The 14,997-nt window shown below is 41.0% G+C and overlaps 1 long non-coding RNA gene across 1 annotated transcript in view; it reads right to left on the bottom strand.

Annotated features, from left to right (window-relative positions):
• The window catches only part of LOC116282981 (uncharacterized), a 31,746-nt gene extending 20,836 nt beyond the window's left edge, over window positions 1-10,910 (bottom strand). The window contains exon 1 of the long non-coding RNA XR_012079226.1: window positions 10,717-10,910. This is a non-coding gene — a long non-coding RNA (uncharacterized lncRNA). The remainder of the gene's footprint in view (window positions 1-10,716) is intronic.
• Between the last annotated feature and the right edge of the window lie 4,087 nt (window positions 10,911-14,997).

Genomic DNA, 14,997 nt, shown 5'->3' with positions numbered 1-14,997 from the left:
GAGCCCTGGGTGTCTCCCCAGCTGAGGGGTCACATGGCAGTGCCATCACCACTCTCTGGAGAGGACTTTTCATTGACAGTTCCTGCAGGTCACCCATGATGAACCAGAAAAGTAACTTTTAGACCCTGAGACCCCGAAGTTGTGCTGAGTGTCATTGAAGCTGCCCCTTGCTTAACGACCCAGGACATGCATAAACTCCCAAATCCAAGGTGGTGTTCCTGACTCTGAGAGGGGCTGGGGCAGGTAGAAGACAGAGCCCTTAGCTGCATTGGGTGAGACTAGAAAGTGGAAAAACTGGCCCCAGTTCTGCCTTTTGAGAAACACAAAGGTGGACCGTGTGACTGGAGTATGATGCAAGTTAAGGATGGAGGGATAGAGGCCACACCAGAGGGCCTTGTAGACTCTGCTAAGGAATGTGTCTTTAGGCAAAGCGACAGGCCACTGGAGGGTTTTAAGCAAGGGAGAGCCATGAGGTGCTGTGAGAATAAACTTTAGAGCTGGCACACTTCCTGCGAGGGCTGGATGGTGGCTAGGCTGGTGGCATATCCACTGCCCTCACACTCTCTCTCAGATGCTCTGCCTGTCATTTCCAGCAACGCTACTGAGTCTCGTGAGTCCCTTGACTCTCCTGACCCCAGGCTGATCCTGGAGTCGTAATTCTCTTCCCACAATGATACACGTTTTTGGTGGCAGTGCAAGGAAATGGGCTTTGTCTACATGCAGGTGAAAATTAAAATTGTAAAAAATAAAATTTCCATATCTTGGAGTTTATAGAAATTTATCCCAAAGAAGCAATCTACATGTCCACTAGTGGGGAATTAGTTAACTAAAGTACGGTACATGGTACTTTCATATATGGAATATTATGCAACAGTTAGAATGAGGTTGTACCATTTATTGGCATGAAAAGATTCCCCTAAGAGACTGTGAGGTGTAAACAGCAGGTTATAAAGTTGAACATATAGTATGACTCATGCATGTATTGGCACATGTGTGTGTCTAGAGAAAAAAAAATGGAGGATTATTTCAAGTTGATGATGGTGGCTTTCTTTAGAGGGAAAATTATGGGGAATTTTCTCTTTCTGGAATATTTGAATCATAATGTATTACTGCATTTGAAAACATGAAAAACAATAAAAAGTGAAGGCAAGGTGGATGAAAGGGAAGCTATGACAATGGCTGAGAGGCTGCCCGGGAGGGTGACCACACTTTGATTTACTCTCTCCTCTGACCCTGGACAAGTCTTTCCCCCTCTCTGGACCTCAGTTTCCTTATCTGTAAGAGACTGGAAGCAAGTATAAGTCTCCTAGGAAAAGCTCAGACCTACATTCAAATCCTGATGCTTTCATTTACCAGAGGAGTGACTTTAGGCAAGTGACCTTCTTTGAACCTCAGTTTTCCCATATGTGAAATGGGACCACCCCACCCCTCTCAAGGATGGTCGTGAAGACCAACACAGCAGCCTTGCCCCATCGTGCAGCAGGATGGGCATCTACGCAAACTTGTTTTCCGCATCTCTGGTATCCTTAGAGCTTCTCTGCCTCTGAGGATCAGTGATTCCGCATCTCTGTGTGGTCTGGCCCAAAAGTATGATTTCAGTCTAATCATCTCCCTGCTGTGAGGAAGCCTTAACTTATCACCATGTACTCAAGCTACAAAAATTCTTTATGTTGCTACATGTCCAGCTTCAGGAATTCAAATGAATTATTAATTTCACCATCCTTCCCTGAAAACAATTTGCAATTTAATACAAGATTTGAGAAGGGAAGAAGAACTCTTATGTCATCAACTTAAAATGAAAAGAATGTTTCTTTATAGCCTTTTCTATCTCACAAAAATGTGGTCCTTTTCTATCATATGGGAGGTCTTGTCAAAAAGAATGTTAATTATATCAAACACTAAAACCAGCTTTTGAAACTCTGAATTTTAGCCAACTAACTGAAAATAATTATATTTCAAAGAATCCTTTCACCACAGCTACTCAAGTCTGGTTAATGTCATTCATTCATTTTTTTAATGAATATTTTAGTTTTGAGTGCTTACTGCATGCCTTACTGTTAGAGACCATTATTTTTAAAACATGCAGAGATTTTTAAAATCTTGACCTTCATGGACCTTATTTTCTTGCAGGGCTGAAAGGTGAGAGACATGGGTAATAAACAAATAATGCAGTAAAGGAAAACAAAGTGTCAGGAGATAAGAGTTCTAATTTTAAATACCGGGGTCAGGTAAATCTTCACTGAGATGGAAAGCCTGTAAACCTTGTTCCACTTGAAGGGGCAAGTCACATGGGAACAGCAAGTGCAAAGGCCCCGGCATCTGGAAGAAATAGCCAAGAAGCAAGCCAATGCAGACAGAGCAGAAGCCTGAGGAAGAGAGCTGGAGAGATGAGTCAGAGAGGCAAGTCTCAAGAGGTCAAAACACAGTAGGGAGACCAGGGCAGCACAGGAGTCCTTTCCTGGGAGTGGCCGTACCAAGAAAGATGGACAGCAGCTGGCCCCAGTGCCTTCTCCCAGGAGAGAAATATTATTCATCTGTGCCAAAGGAAAGAGGGGTGACCCACGTCTACTGCTATCCCAAATGGCAGTTGGAGTGGCGCTTGTGCTCAAACATAGGGAATGGTCAGAGAAAAGATAAATCCCTTGCTCTCGGAGGCATCAATCAAGCATCTGGAGGCATCCCAGCCCTCTAAGAACATCTCCAAGGACCTCTACATGGACATTTATCTAGGGACCTACACTGTTCCTGTGGGTTCAAATGACTTTACTGAGAAGACTCATATTATAGCAGCTGATTTATGACGGAGTGTGGACTTGGTCTTCCCCGTATGACACTGACCATCGTGGCCATTATCTCACTCTCTTTTGAGTAGCAAAAAGAATAAAGCCACTATCTTAGTTTCTACCAAAAAAAAAAAAAAGCAGCAGCAGCAGAATCAGAACTGGACAAGCAGTAGAAGCAGTTGGGGTGTAACAGGGACCCCGCCCCCCTGAGTAGGACTGCACAGGCCAGTGTAAGGACACTGGCTCTCACTCTGCATGAGACAGGAGCTCTGGAGGGTTTTAAGCAAAGGGACAGTGAGATCTGGGTGAAGTTTTAAGTAGGTCACCCTGGCTTCTGTGTTAGAGACCAAGGGTGGAAACGGGGAGCCCCACAGGAGGCTGGTGTGAGTACCCCTGAGAGACAGGGATGTGAGATCAGAGTGGGAGCTGGGGAGGCCGCGAGAAGTGGTCACGTCTGGGTGTGTTCTGAAGGTACAGACAGCGGGATTCACTAAAGGATGGGGTGTAAGGTGTGAGAGGAAATGAAGGGAGATGAAGAGGTACCAGCAAGGGAGAGGAAGAATGGGAGTCTAGTGGGATGTAAGGAGACCGTCGTGTCCTGGAAGGCAAGGGGAAAATTGTCCCAGGAGAAGGGAGAAATGAATGGCGTCAAATCCTGCTAAAGTATCAAGCACGTGAGGACTAAGAATTGACCATTGGATCTGGCAATATGGAGGTCACTGATGACCTTGGTGAGCCATGTTCATCAGGGTAAAAGCCTGACTGGAAAGGGCTCAAGAGCTCAGGAGAGAGGAGGAAATAGTACCGTATAAAACTCTTTAAGGAGTGCTGCTGTAAACCAGAGCAAAGAAGAGAGAAATTTCCCCATGTCTTTGCTTGATGATGGGAATGATGGAATAGGAACAATTGATGGTGGATGCAGAAAAGAGGGGAGTTGAGCTAAGAAGCCAGAAGTGTTTGGATGGGTGAGGGGCCTGGGCCCCATCGCACCTGCTGAGGCATTATCACTACACTTCATCCACAGCCAGAGGAGGAGTGGTAGAGGCTAAGGTGCGGATGCTGCAAGGTACTGACCGTGGTACAGGAAACCCCTGGAAGTTCTCTTCTGACAGCTTCTGTTTTCTCTGAGAGTGAGCTTGTGGACCAGTGCTGGGGTTTGGAGGACAGAGGAAGAGGCATAAAACATAAAAGAGAAGAGCTAAGAATGAACGGAAGGGAGTAAACTCACTAATTGAAAATAGGAAACAGTAGGCTTAGAAAACATTCCAATAAAGTAATTTGCAAAAAAAGAAAAGAAAAAGAAAAGAACAGCAAAGTTGGAAGAGGCGAAGGATGCTCTTGTCATAGTGAAAACTGGGGTATTATTTTGGGTAAGTCAGACAATAAGGGCCACAAGTATGATTCTTGTGAGTGGAGGTGGAATTTGAGCTGATTAACTGAGTACATAGGATTTGGATATTTATGGAGAAATCAATAATAAGGCCAAATGCTTTACATTAACTAGGTCCTTTAATCCTCACAAAACCCACTAAGAAGTATCTATTTTTAATCATTATCAAAAAAGTACAGAATCACTTGCCTTAGGTCACAGATTTAAGCAGTAAGGCTAGAATTCAACTATACTTCTCTCTGGCTCCCAAGTTCCCCCTCCTGAGCTCGCCCCAAACCTGTTATTTGCAAATTGCATGCGAAGCTGCAGTCTCAATCCAGCAATGGAGTATTCCACAAAATTTACTAGTCGGAGGAGCTCCATGTGAACAGGGTTGGGTGATCCGCTGGGGTATGATTATGAAGGCTAAGTGGAGAGAATAAAAGGATGCTGTCTGTTCAGAAACCTTGAGCCTTCTTGAAGAAATTTATAATCCATAAATACAAGTGTGTCAGGGTGGTAAGTGCACATAGCCCCATATTGAATTTTCTTAAAGCAAGGAACAGCTATATATAGAAATATAAAATGTAGAAAGTCAGTGTAGGTAAGTTCAAAGGAAGAAACTTGCCCAGGGGGCTTTTGAGAGGAACATTCACTACTCCCTGAACTTTGTTTAATATCCAGGTTATTGATCTTATAATCCTACTAAGCACTTAGCATCTTTCAAAACATTAAAACCATTAGAATGGCTCAGTTACACACGACTTACACAAAATACAAATCACAGCTGATGGATTTATCAAATTGGGTTTCCACAATCATGAAAAAACTGATTACTAACTTATTTAATTATTTTTCTGAGTGTGTCGGATCATAACTCTCTTAATCAGATTTTCTTAAGTATCTTAAACACCCCCAAAATATAATGTTTAAATCTGATTATTACTGTTATTTTTAAAACCATTTTTAAAATACTATTACCACTGATTTAAATTTAAATAATTTTTCCCCTTTTCTGGGGTTAACTCCTAAGATTGTACTCATTTTAACAGATATAATACCTATATCTGCTTTGTCCGATATAGTAGGCAGTAGCCCACATGGCTATTTAACCTTAAATTAATTAAAAATTCTGTTCCCTCTCTCCACATTTCAAGTATTCAATAGCTACCTATGGCTACTGGATGTAGAATATTTCTACTATTGCAGGTGGTTCTTCTGTATAAAGCTGGTCTATACCTTCTGTGGGTTGCAGTCATCTTATGATTCTAAAGAAGCTAAATATGTGAGGTTCAGACTATCAACCTATTGGCTCCTAGTTGAGACACAGAACCTGTTTGCATCATCCAGAAAGACTCAAGCCTGAGCCCCCAGTCATTGGCCTGGGCTTCTTTTAGAATACAGTTTCACTCATTACATCAGTGGGATTTATTTCATGTAAAATTCAGATTTTTATTTCATCTCTTTCCCAGATATAATGCCTTCTTTAAGTTTTAGTTCAGAATGAACTGACTAAATGATGGTCATTGTGCTCTATTGACCCTTTCTGTTAGTATTATTGAAATTTTAAAAGGGCCTTGCCAGAATCTCATCATGATTAGCAAGAATGTCTAAATGAGCGAGGAAGTCTGTGCAGTCATTCTCCTCTTTGGGAGACTGGATAGTTCATCATCTTATCACTTTGGTCCTACTGCAGATGACCACTGATGCAGAACAGTTGCTGACCCCCACTGACCTGGTTCTCTTGACTGACCCATGGTTTCCTCTGGACCTTCTTGTTCTTGGTCCTGTTCTGATTTTTTCCAGGATTCCTGCCTCATTGACTTGTTTGTGTTTGTTCTTTCTTGCTTAAATAGATTAAAGCACTAAATATATTTGTTTAATAACACAATATGTTTAAAAAGCACCAAAAACTTGAAATATTATGATTCTTCCATTTATTTTAAAGTAATGAAAATCAGGCATTTCCAATCACATCCATCCCTTCTTTTGGATTACGACTACCTTTTGTATATTTTATATTAACTTTTCTCTTTTCAGTGTTGTTAGAAATACGTGGGCTTCCATATAATTTATTCCAGATAATTACAATCATAATAATTATCTGTATTCTTGATGCTTAAATTGCCACAACCTGTTCAGTAGGATCCTCTTTAAGTCCCTTTATCTCAAAGATATTTGAAATTATCCTTACTTCCAGAAAATTTTCCAGAATCATTCTAATTTGTCCTACTTTCTTAAGTGAAGAATGATACTAGGGACCAAAATCTGGATACCATATTGAGATTTCTTGTTGGTAAAAGTGTTTCTGTTACTGTTGGGCCACTTTAATTAACAAGGCTTGAAAAGTATCCCTTTTTAAGATCATAAAGTCACATTACCTTTTTTTTCAACCGAGCCTTCATTTGCTCTACTCAACTCCTTATAATAGGATGATTCCTTCACCACTAAGACTTGCTAACATAACTGAACAAAACAAATCTAAATTGCCTCTCAGAAGATCATTTTTCCCTACAATGGCCATTTGATATAATTTTTGAAAAAAAAATTCTCTCATATAACCTTTCTATTTCCATTATAGCAGGCTAGGTTATCTGGGCTAAACTTCCTGCTATGCACAACCAAGAGTAATGAGTGAAATATTTCTAAAAATTTCTTAAAAACATTGTAGAGCCACCAAGTAAAGTAAGGAATTATCAGCCCAAAACTAAATAAGATGCAAGAGCCAAGGCAAGTAAGTGAAGCACTGAAACTTCTGTTTTGAAAAGGCATTTTCAAATCCTGGCAAACTTGAACTTTGATTTTGACGGCTTTGAGGGCAAGAGCTTAGAAACTAACACATACTTAAGGCGGCATGTCTTATTAGAGACCCTCCACATACCCAGCAGGACTCTCAAAGGGCCCCTTCTTCAAGATAAGAGTGAATCAAAAGTAAACAGCCCTCATGTACTGGAAGCCTTGATTCACATCACCCAAGTGGTCCATTAAAAAAATAAGCCTTAATAGGGGAGGGTATAACTCAGTGGTAGAGTGTGTGCTTAGCATGCACTGGGTCTTGGGTTCAATCCTCAGTACCTCTGTTTAAATAAATAAATAAATAAATAAACAAACAAACAAACAAACCTAATTACCTCCCCTCCCCCTGCCAAAAAAATTGGGTGGCCACTTAAATGTTAGGCCACTGGCTTCTCATTTTAAAAATAAGCCATAATATATCCAGAAAAAATGAAAACTCTAATTCAAAAAGATACATGCACCCCAATGTTCATAGAAGCACAGTCAAATATTACCCAGCCATAAAAAAAAGAATGAAATAATGTCATTTACAGCAACATGGATGGACCTAGAGATTATCATACTAAGTGAAGTAAGTGAAGTAAGTCAGACGAAGACAAATAACATATGATATCACTTATATGTGGAATCTAAACAAAGCGATACACATGATCTTATTTATAAAACAGAAATAGACTCACAGGTATAGAAAACCAACTTATGATTACCAAAGGGGAAAGGGTGGGGAGGGATAAATTAGGAATTTGGAATTAAAAGATATACACTACTATATATAAAACTAAACAACAAGGACCTAGTATATAGCACAGGGAGCTATATTCAATATCTTGTAATAATTTGTAATGGAAAAAAATCAGAAAAAGAATATATATGTATATGTAACTGAATCACTTTGCTGTGCACCTGAAACATTGTAAATCAACTATACTTCAATTAAAAAATAAATTTTTAAAAACCATAAAAGACACAAAAGAGTATATATTGCATTGTTCCTTTTCTAAGAAATTCCAAAAGGCAAAATTCATCTATAGGAATAAAAAGTAGATTAGTGACTGTCTGAGGCCAAGGGTCAGAGGGGCTTGACTACAAAGGGGATGAGGACATTTTGGGGATGGTGGAAGTGTTCTTCAACCTAATTGTGGTGTTGGTTACATGAGTGTAAACATTTGTCAAGACTCTCCAAACTGTACAATTAAAATGGGTGCATTTCACTGTATTTATATTCCACTAAAATAAAGTTGTTTGAAAAAGAAAAAAGATAACACAGTAGCATCAAAAAAATCAGATACCTAGAAATAAATCCAACAAACAGGTACAAGTCCTCTATACTGAAAACTATAAATGAGAAAAATTAAAGACTTAAATATAAGCATAAAGTGCAATATTAAATATTTCACAAATTCTTTACAGCTCTTTTCATTAAGAGGTAGACTCTACTTCCCCACTCTTTGAATCTGAGTGGCCTTGTGATTTTTCTTTGCCCAGAAGAATGTGATGGGAATGATGTTGTGTAAGTTTCAGAGCCTAAGCCTAAAAAAAGCCACCTTTGGCCTCTTGGAGCACCATACTGAGGCTGCCATGTTTAAAAAAAATAAAACTGCTGACATACTAGAGGGTAAGAGGCCCATGGGGAAGAACCAAGGTGCCCCAGGCTGACACCTACACCAACTGCCAGATGCATGAGTGAGGCTATTCTGAACTTCCCAGCCCAGCTAACCCATAGAATCATGAACAATAATAAATTATTGCAATTTTAAACCATGAAATTTTAGGATGCTTCATTATATAGAAATAGACAATTAGTAGAAGTGATATACCATGTGCATGGATTGAAGATTAGATATTTTAAAGATGTTAATTATCACCAGACTGAGCTATAGATTCAATACAATTCCAGTAAAAATACCAATGGGTTAATTTTGTGGCAAGCTAATTCTAAAAATTATTTGGAAATATCAAAGGCCAAAAAATATCTACACCATTTTTAAAGAAGAACAAGGTGTGAAAACTTGCTATATGAGATATCAGGGTTTATTATAACCGCATAGTAATGAAAAGAATATGGTATTGGTTCAAGATTAGGTAAATGAACCAATGGGGAAGGTTACAGAGTCCAGAAATACACACATAAGTAACTGAAGACAATTACTGACACCATAATATTGAAGAGAATTGGAGAAAGAATAGTTTTTTAGATAAATGATACTTAATTAATTGGATATTCATATAGAAAAAAATCAAACTTGATCCATACCTCATAATGTACACAAAACATGAATTACAAGTGGGTTGTGGATCTAAACAATAACACTTTAACACTTTTGAAAGATGATAAAGGAGATCTTCACAATACCAGGGTGGAGAAAAACTTCAGAAATAAGACATAAAAAGAACTAAACTATAAGGAAAAGACTTATAATTTAGCTACTTTAATTTAAGAGAATCTCTTCCTTATTGGCGAGGAAGAAATTTTTCTCTACCATTCTAGGTTCTTCTGGCTGATCAAAGAATTAAACTGACAAGAGACAGGTGAACAGGAGAAAAATCAAACAAAAGATCAATAATATGTATACATGGGGGAGACTCAGAAAAACTAACTCGCCAACTTGGCTGAAGCCCCCACCTTAAATACCATCTTCAGCTAAAGACAAAACGGGATGTTGGGGGTAGTGGCTTGGGACTTCAGACGGGAGGAAGGCAATTCACAGGGAGATGGAAAAGCAAATGTTTAGTAAATAAATATTTGCTGGGCTCTGCAGAGATGGTGGGACACAGAGTGGACTCTGATCTCTAAAACTTTCCCCCACCACACTGCCCTCATATTCCTTGTAGGTATCTCTGGTGATGATTCTATTCTAGGAACAGACCTTCTATCTAAATTCTTTTAGGCATTTTGGGGAAGGTCAAAATTTTCTTCTGAGTCTTCTGGGCCTTGATTGTTTTCAGCTGAAAATAATCAACATGCCAAAGAGACATTTTAGGGTGGCAAGTTTTGCTCCCCTATGTCTTCAAAAGACATCATTAAGAGAGTGAAAAATGCAAACCACAGGATAGGAGAAATTATTTGCAACAATATAAGTGACAAAATGGCTTGTATCCAGAACCTCTACAAATTAATAAGGAAAAACAAAAACCAAAAAAAAGGGCAAAAAAACAATTGAACAGATACAATCCCCCAAGTACAAAGGCGCCTCCACGTCCCCTGCCTCTTGTTTGTAGAAAAGCTGAAATCGTCTTTCTAAGTCACAAAAGAGCAGTCTCAAAAAGTTAATGATAGGACAATAGAGTCACAGACTCAAGTGTCTGATGCACATTCTTGAGCTGTTTTACAGATATTGTAACTGCCATCAGAGGGGAAAAGCTAACTGCATGAAGACCAGACTGCAGCCATGACACAAGCTGCTCCATCTTGAGCAGGGCTGACTCTGTGGCCAGCACAGTTCCAAGAACAGGCCTTAACAGGGTGGGATTAACACTTTTGCTCATAATAATCTATATCTTTGCAGGCACCAAAATAATTGTAGCTTGTTTCGCCCATGTATGTAAATATGGCAACAACAATTGTCAGCAGAGAGATCTACAGACCCACGTCAACATCTTCCACTCTAAGAATACGGCACCCCGTGTCAGTATTAAGAAGTTACAGAAGATGTATCTTCCCCCATAACCCCACAGAAATGGAATGATGTTCTGACAAGTGGGGATTTGTAAGCAGCTTTTGGCAGGAAAGAGCTCTTTGCAGTAGGCCCATTTTGACTTGTCACTTACCTTAAACCAGGCACCTCCATCCTCCACTCATTTCCGGCTCCAGCACTCTTCCGTATCTTTTGACTGAAGCAGGAAGCCCCATAAAAAAACCGGCAGGACCCGTAGGCCGGGCGGCTGCTCTCCTCCCAGCACTGTCCGGTTCCCTGGCCCAGAGGCTCTATCTCACTTTTTGCCTCTAAAGCGGCTAACTTACATCTAGAATTCTATTGGTCCCTGAGCTCACTTCTGATTGGTTATTTCCTTCACTCCTGATTGGTTACTACTCTCACTCCTGATTGGTTATTACTCTCACTTCTGATTGGTTATTACTCTCACTTCTGATTGGTCTATTTCTACAAAGCTTGTTCCTGGTCAACTTCTGTTGTACTTTATTTGCGTATGATGTTGCCAAGTGTAAAATTGGCAGCCTATAAAAGGCCTGTGTAAACCTACAGATGGGGTCCAGAGCTTGAAGTGTTAACTCGTCTGGGCCCGCTGGCGTATTAAACCTGAGTTCTCCAACTCTCCAAGTGCTGCTTGGTCTCTCGCCCAGTTCCAGGTTGCTGTCACAACTGAGCTGTAACACTGAGCTGTAACACATTTTTCCGCAACATGATGACACAATACCTTGCCTGACCTGTTGGTTCTTTCCATAGATCAAAGAAGTAGAGATGAAGAATAAGTAACAGATGACCAGATCTCTTCCTGGCTTTCTCTTCTTAATCTTGCCAACAAACTGTGTGAACAAAATAACATTTAAGGAAAGATTACAAGCCTACACGCAGCAGGGGGATGGCAACGACTCTGACCCCATCTCAGTGACTAACTGAGATTACTTCCCTTTTTCCCTTTAAAAACTTTCATGGCTGAGCAGAATCTTGGGAGTTGGTCTCGGGATATGAGTTCACCTCCTCCCCAGATTCGGGACATTCTGATTAAAAGCAATTTTCCTTTGTACCAACAACTACCTCTCGGGTATTGATTTCGGAGCAGTAAGCAGCAGAACCTGAGTTCAGCAACAGGTGTACGAATATCTCTCTGACACCTTGCTCTCCATTTTTTTGACCATATACCCGGAATTGTTGGGTCATACGGTGTTTCTATTTTTGGTTTTTTTAGGAAACTCCATACTGCTTTGCACAACAGACTTACCACTTCACATTCGGAACTAGGCCCATTTTTGCAATCAATCTACCACAGGGTAATTTGTTTGATGAATGTCTGTCTCCCCCAGGAGACTATAAAGCACTATAAAGGCAGGAGTTATGTTTTGTTTACTATTTCATCCTCAATGCCTAGCACAGGTGCCTGACATGTAAAATAGTTACCCAGTAACTATTTTAAACCTGTGTCTGATCATTTTCATATCTGAGCCTCTGTGTTTCTATTTTCTGTCTTTTCTGATGGATGTCAGTCAAATTATCAAGTTGACTCTTACGCCTGGTTTATTTTGATTTGATGTCGAATGTTGCATTAGAAAAAAAAAAAATGTCTGTCGGCATAACTCGAGGTCTTGGGTGATGAAATCTTCCACTAAGAAGATTTGTGCTTCCTTTGGCCAGGTCCAGAGAGCTAGGGGAGGAGGGGTGCAAGAGAGAGGGGTACTAGGAATCCAGGACCATCTTAACCAAGCTGCAGGAGCTGAGATTTTCTGGGCCTTGGGGATGAGCTGCAGAATCTGAGCAAGAGCTACAGAACCTTAGCTCTCAGATACAACAGACTAATTTTAATATGTCCAGCTTTTCTCACTGTCTTTAGCAAGAGAATTAACCCTCTATTACTAGAGGTGGACATTCTCCCTCAATAAATATTTGTTCAGTAAGACACTAGATAAATCTAAGGGTCTTCATTCTTGGCCCTTTTGCAATATTTAAATATCATGGGAGGAATGAAAACGTTGCAGTTTTCAAAGATGCCTGCAGCTGTTTCTGCATTCTAATGGTGGCAGCAGAATTCATCTTTGGGAGAAAACTGTGCTTTTGTTTGAGAAAACGCTTTAATGAGCCTCTTGAGTATGCAAAGGTGAGGCTCAGATATTAGCCTGGAAGGAGAGGTCAAGACAATGAAGAGAAGTGTAAAATATTCCTGGGGCGCAGAAGTTGTAATGCTGCAACCTAAATTTTTGCTTTCTTGGGTGGAAATAAGTGGGGATCTGGGGTCCCAGGCCTTGTGGAATGAGGATTCTGTGTTTAACAAACTCTGAAGTAGGAAGAGCTTTAGACCCCCTATGAGAGGGCACAGCTAATCCTGTGCTATAATTCCTCTGTGTTGCATTTATGTCTCTGCTTCTTTATTTCTGCAGCCTTGGGTCTGCAGCACTGAAGGGAACTGACTGGTCCATAACTGGGACAGCCTCGGGAATAGCAGCAACTCAGTAGAGGAGCAGAGCCCCCACATTCCACAAGCCCAGATCAGCAGTTCAGAGTAGGCAGCTGCAAATGACACCCAAGCTACAAACCCTGGTCATTGACAGCTCTTGTCACCATCTGCCCCCACTGAGTTGTATCCAATTGCTCTCCTAATTCTGGTCATTTTACTGCCTAAATAGCTCTTAAATCTTTTCCCTCCTTTCTAGCCCATGGCTCCTGCCCTTCAAGCCTCACTGGTCTCACCTGGACAATCGCAGTGGCCTTCCATCAACCTCTAGGTTCTTCTGCCCTAGTTCATTGTCACCACCACCAAGGTGATTTTTTCCAAAGCGCAGATCTAGTTGCAAAGAAAAAATACAGTTTCAAAGAAAAATACAATATTCAAAGAAAAATACAATTATAAAAAGAATAACCATACCCTTGCCTTGGGAGCAGTTCTGGGAAAGGCACGTGCGCCTAGCTGGGAGCTCTCCCATTTCCCAGAGCCTGCGAGAGAGGTGAGAGAGGTACGCCGATCCTCTCAGGATGGTCAGTCACAAGGGTCATCCTTGCAAGCCTGGGACTGTTTCCGAGTCCAAACACGTTCTACTCACCACACGACAGGCCAATAAATCAGGAGACCAGGTGTTGGGGCAAGGAATAACAACTTTATTCAGAAAGCTGGCAGACTAATGTTCTGGAGAACCACCTTCCCCAAGTCAGAATTCAGGCTCCTTTTATACTAAAAATGGGAGGGGGTATGCCTGGTTGTTGCAAACTTCTTGGTGTCAGAATCCTTTCTTCTTGCAGCTGTCCACTTAGGACAGGTCATGGTGTCCCTGCAAACCTCCAACAAGACAAATGTTATTTTCTATTCTGCAACTTTTTATCCCTATATGAATGGAAAGTGTTATACCCATAAAGGTCAGAGCCTTGAGAATAGGCTCTCCTGTGTATTTCAGGCTGTAGGCAACATTATTTACAAAAGGTGCAGAACCAGCATGACTAAGCACAGGAAACAGAGCACAGGGTTAGAGCTCAAGGAACAGATCTAGTATGGACAGGTTCTTCCCTATCACAAGACTGCCATGGAAGAGCTCCTGCTGGAGAAGGAGGCTGACGCTGGGAGTGTCCTCGTGACAACGTAGGAGCCCCTCCGTCCCTCCTCCCCTGAACTTTTCAGTACAAGAACATTTTCTGCTTTAAAAAGCAATCAATATAGAGAATCTTACAATGTACTGAAGAACCCCTGAACCGGTGCAGAAGGCTGTCTGCACAACCCTTTGGGGTAATCAGTGCAAAGAAAACACACAGTGGGATGGGGAGAAGTTTTGGAGTCAGAGCTATTTGGGACTGAATCTTGGCCTGATCAGTTCCTAGACACAAGATCTACACAAATGAACCTCAGTTTTTGAAATTACAGGCTGGGGCTAAGAGTGGTCTCTGCCCACTGGGGTGTCAGCTCCATGAGTGTGGGGACCTGCTTCTCCTGTTACTGCTGCATTTCAGGGCCTGGGCGACACCTGGCACAAGCAGGCGCCCAGTACATAGTTTTGCAATGAATGATGAGTGATAAATACCTCTTAGGGTTGTTGTCAGGATTAAACAGGAAAACGCATGTCACATGCTTAGCGGAGCATCTGGCCCTTGCTGAACACGAAACAAATGTTGCCTTTTATTGTCACTATTGATTTGGGTAACCACTTGTCAAGATAATTTTCTTTTCCTTTTTTATTTGTGTACTTGCTGTTGAAGTCTAACATATATACATAAAAGCACAAAATTATTTGAGTTATTTGGCCACACCCCCACCCTCCTTGTCTTTGTCTGAGGAGATGGCTGCCACGTGATCTCTCCTGCAACATACTGTTTCTGACCATCTGCTCAGCGGTCGTACCTCACGTTAATGGTTTCAGTTAAACAGTGGTCAGTTGGTTTCACTTCTCCAACGTAG

This window comes from Vicugna pacos, chromosome 13 (assembly GCF_048564905.1).
Source record: "Vicugna pacos chromosome 13, VicPac4, whole genome shotgun sequence".
Classification (NCBI taxonomy): Eukaryota; Metazoa; Chordata; class Mammalia; order Artiodactyla; family Camelidae; genus Vicugna; species Vicugna pacos.
This window is presented reverse-complemented; position numbering and strand designations above follow the sequence as displayed.